The sequence below is a fragment of the Capricornis sumatraensis genome, chromosome X (assembly GCF_032405125.1).
Source record: "Capricornis sumatraensis isolate serow.1 chromosome X, serow.2, whole genome shotgun sequence".
NCBI classification, from domain to species: Eukaryota; Metazoa; Chordata; class Mammalia; order Artiodactyla; family Bovidae; genus Capricornis; species Capricornis sumatraensis.
In genome coordinates this window covers 57,231,856-57,236,553 of record NC_091092.1, presented here as the reverse complement: position 1 = coordinate 57,236,553, position 4,698 = coordinate 57,231,856, and the positions used below count along the sequence as shown (strand labels likewise).

Below are 4,698 nucleotides of genomic sequence, written 5' to 3'. Positions count from 1 at the left end.
GTCAGCACTGTCACCTGTCAGCGGTCTCGGGCCCCGGTGGTGGACCACTGTCCTGCCTAGTGGCCGCAGCCCGGCCATCCCAAAGCGCCTGGGACTAGCTCTGCTTGCAGGAAGGCGGGACCTGCTTTGTGCACTGATCATACCTCCGGGTGGGGGTTCCAGGCTCTGGGACAAAGAGTGACTGCCGGATGGCCACGCCGCACTTCCGGTCCCCTCCATGGTCACAGTCCCCGCCCCCTTTCCTTCCACGTGGTTGCGACTTCCTTCCAGCCTCCAGCTCCGCCCCCAGACTGTGACCTCATGCGAGCCCCACCTGATCCCTGTGAGCCGCCCCCACCAGGCAGGCCCTGCCCCTGCAGGACTCAGTTGCTTGTCCATGGTTCCCCTCCTGGTGGGGCCCAGCCACGAGTCCATGGAGGGCAGCCCACTGACTGTGGCGGCCCCCAGATCCTTCCAGAGTGGCAGTGTGAGGGGAGGAGTCGTTTTCTCTTGTTCCTTGTGGGGTCTCCTGGGCTATAAATCACCATCATTCCTGGGGGATGCATGCTGAGGCATCGTGGGGTCCCTGTCCCAGCCGCGTGAGGATAGGCCAGCTACTGTGATGAGCAGAACCCACCCTGAAGAAACCTGCACGTGTGTTTCACATCCGTTGGGCCCTCCTGGGTCCCCGTGGTGTGAGGCCCCTGCTGAGAAGAAAACTGGTGGCCTGTTGTCCAACATTGCTGTCTGGTCACAGGTGATTTTCTCCCTGTTGCTCTGGTCCTTGCGCAGGTGAAGATGCCCAGACAAGCAGGCAGAAGAGTGTTTTCTCCTCTGGCCACCAAGCAGGCACCCTCTGCTTCCAGAGGTAGGAGCGCTTGCAGCCCCTTCTTGCTCAGGCATCCCACCCACACAGTTGAGCTTCGGTGGCGCCCAGGAGGAAGGGGTTGGGTTGGCTGAGACAATGAATGGCGGAAACTGGGCAAGCCTGGGATCCTGTCACATACCCCAGTAGAAGACACAGCAATGGCCACACCCCAGGGGCCAGCCAGGCTCCCTGGTAACTCATCCAGACCCAGTGAGGAGGGTAACCCTTTGTCACCCAGCAGGTAGACAGAGATTCAGCGGGATGATGAATCTCAGGGCCTGCCAGTGTGTGAAGACATGGCACCCTTGCCTGTGGTTGAGGGAATGGACATGGAGGAGCCTTTGTGGAAGGCTGTTTGCTGGTGTCTGTCAGCCCCTTGGGTGTGTGCCCTGTGCCCTGGGCCTCCTCCTGCATGGATCTTCAGTCAGTGAGTGTGTGGTCCCTTTGAGTGGCTGTATTGGCAGAATGAGTTTTCCCTTCCCTTCCATCAGGAGGGACGAATCAGTAACTTGTGGGACCCCCAACACTGGGAGGTGTAAACAGATGCATGAAGTTGTGCAGAGGTGGAGGAGTGTGCCCGAGGCGCTGGGAGTGTAGAAGTCATCCCTCCACTCCCCACTTGCCCCTGCGGAGGGATGTCTGGACAGGGCTGACTCTCTGGCTTCATTTGCTGGCAGTCACATCAGGGTCACATGGGCTGGGTGACTCAGACTACAAACCGTGCTGGTTCAGGAGGCCAGAAGCCGGGGTTGAGATGTTGGCTGACGTTGGCTGTCATGAGGGCTGTGAGAACTGTGGCTCTGCTGTGCTCGGGGAAGGAAAGGCCAGGGAGGACCTGGGCTGGGAGCCTCTGGGACCTTGTCCCCGTCCTCACAGCCATGTGGAAATGGAGGCTTTGCAAGGCACTGAGACCCTGCTGAGGTTCAGGCCCGTGGCTCTGCTTCTCTGCCTCTCCCCCCTCCAGTAAACAGGGACCCCCTTCCAGGTACAAGGATAGAAGTGAGGATGGAGTTGCCTGTGGTCAGCTCCCCTGCAGTCATGGGCTATCTCTCTATCCCTCAGCACCTCCTCGGTGCCTCCTCAGCCATGGGAAGGTGTGACAGTAACCTGGCAGGTTATTTGAGGTTTGAATTCTGTGATCCCTGCATGGTGCCGTCCCAGGCCCTGGCGAGGACAGGGAGAACACCCGACCCAGTAGTTCCTGCTCTCCTTTGTTCTTTCTGTAGGCCCTGGGCAGGGGCCGAGGCGTCTGCTGACAGTGGAGGCAGTGGTGTGGGAAGGGCTGGGAGGAAGGTGGCTCCCAAACGCATGGGGAAGACACCTGGCAGGGCCGTCAAGGGCAGCCCCAGGGCCGAGGCCAGGTTGGTTAGCACAGATCTGTGCTCAGCAGGCCTGGGGTATCATGGGGGATCTGCAGAGTCGGCAGTGATGGGGCCTGGAGATGAGGGATGGGGTGGGGGTTGGGGGGAGCCAAGCCCAGACTGTGCCTGTCTGTGCTGAGAAACGACCAGAGCCCGACCACTGGGCTGTGAAACCAGGGGACCTGCCCTCCCTCCTCAGTGTTCCCAGGGTTTCATGGCCCTTTGTCTTGGAACTCACCATGTGCCTCTCTCCACCTGTCCCGCCCTCCTTCCTGACTTCCCTGCAGAGTGCATGTGATGGACGGGTCCTCTGGGCTGGCACCCTCCTGTTAGTGGATAGCGTGGAGGCAGATGGAAAGAGCCAGCCGTCTGTGACCACCCCCTTCTGTGTCACCAGGCTTAGAGGATGCTCGAGCACATGGGGCTGATGTCTGGACCAGGAACTGTGTGTTGGGCGCGGTGCCTGAATTCTAAATAAAGCTGTGAGGGCAGAGCAACACCAGCTGGTGTTCACCTTGTGGAAACCTTGTATTTGTCTTCAGGTATGGGGTCACGTGTTTGCAGGGCCCTTGGTGGTTGGGGTGACCCTGCTTTCCAGTGAGGCTCTTGGGGAAGCCCCTGGATTAGGAGCTGGTGATGCTCAGCTGCTGATCAGAAACTTGTGGCATCATCGGGGGACCCAGGAGGAGCCCCTTCTGCTTCAGGGTGCATGACTCATGGAAGGTGACACCCCCATGGTCAGGAGCAGGGCTGGGTCTTCTGCTGTGTGGCAGGCAAGGCCCGGGGACCCGCCCGTCCTGGGATGGCCTCAGCGAAGGGCTCAGGAGCCACACTCTTGGCAGAACGTGTGAAATGCTGCTGCTTCAGGTGAAAAGGAACTGTGGGGACTGGACTGAGGCCTGCCTGGGGCATGGGCTTCCAGCCTTATCTGGCTCACCCAGTGCCGTGTGAATAGCATGGACAGACAGAAAGAACACAGACTCGCAGCTCTCATTTGATTCTTTATTTACTCCCGTGGAGTTTTGGTGTACTTTATTAGAGCCCAAAATAGATTTTTGATTACAAAAGAGCGCTTTTGGGTGTCCCTGGGGACCTGGCAGCTCAGGGATTGGGCTTGAACTTCTCACAGAGGGCACACTTCTGAGGACTCCTCCTGCTCCTCCTCTGCGTCAGGGGCCTTGTTTGGGGCCACAGCTGAAACGGCTCCCCTCACGATGGAATCAGGTGTTGTACAAAGTCATCACTGGACCATAATCTGGGTACCTCGGGGAGCTCTTGGGCAGTTCCCCTGCACTGTCCCTTCCAGCAGTAGCCATGGGTACAGACATGGCATTGCTGGATGTACCCTCTCCACTGGGGCAGCCCTGCTCACTGGGGAGATGGCTTGACCTGGGCCGCCCAGCTACTCTGTCCATAAACCAAAGGCCAAGAACTCAAATGAGCACTGGCCAGGGGTTCCATGAACAGTTGAGGCTCCCTTCTGGACCTGCTTGTCAGCCTCTTTGGTGCACTAGTGATGGAATCAAGGAGAGCATCTGGTCACCACCGCTTGCTTCTTTTCGGGGTCGCTGTTGTGCCGGTGGCGGGCTGAGCAGTTCTTCTGGGGTCACATTTCCTCTAGATGTTCTGCAAGAGGAGAGGCTTGTCTCTCTGGAACTTGGAGTAGTGATAGATCTGAAAGGAAATGAATCACTTCAGCCATCGTGGGGGAGAATAGCTTTTCCTCACAGCCCTCCTTCCCACCACTGTCCCGTCCTTGCCTAACTATGGAAACAAGGTCTTCTCATTCCTGGCAGGTGTTATGGGCACTCCCTGACATCAAGTGGCCTCTCAGGGTCTGGAGTCACCCCTGTGGATCCTGTCTAAGGGGATTCGTGGAACACGACAAGGCCTGCTTTCTCCTCTTTCCTTAACCACCCTCTCACGAGAAAAAAGTTCTCCTGGAAGTTGAAATCCATCCAGCACTCGGCTTTTCTAGTCCAGTCTCCCCAGAAGGGCTTTCTACAGTACTATCATCCTTTTCTTCCCTGCAAAGCGACCCGAATGGTGGATTTTACTGAACCCATGCAGGTTCAGTTCGCGGATGAAACTTTTGATGCTGTCTTGAAGATCCTGTCTGTGCATGTGTGATGGAGGACCTCTGTCTGGAAGAGATCTGCCTCAGTTAACACCATGTCTCCCTCATCGTTCCAGTGCACAGAGGTGAAGGCCGCATCCTCCACGATCATCCAGAGCTTCCTGGGCAAGGACAGCCCAAGGACAGCATTGTTCACTTCCTCACTGGCTGTTGCTGGGTTCGGGCCCTGTGGGGCGGGTTGTCTTGGGGGCCCGGATCTGGGCTCTCGGGTTGGTCCCACCACTTCTCCAAAGCCTCCTCTGAATCCACATTTGGGTCTGGGTGACATCAGGAGGGTGCGCTGCTGTGGGCTCTCCATCAGTAGATGGGGCAAGCGGGGCTGCACATGGCTTGTTGGAACTCTGACTTTCCAT

At 57.9% G+C, this 4,698-nt stretch overlaps 1 pseudogene; it reads right to left on the bottom strand.

Moving 5' to 3' along the window:
* Positions 1–3,309: 3,309 nt before the first annotated feature.
* LOC138070714 (heat shock transcription factor, X-linked member 3-like) lies at positions 3,310–4,698 on the bottom strand (annotated as a pseudogene).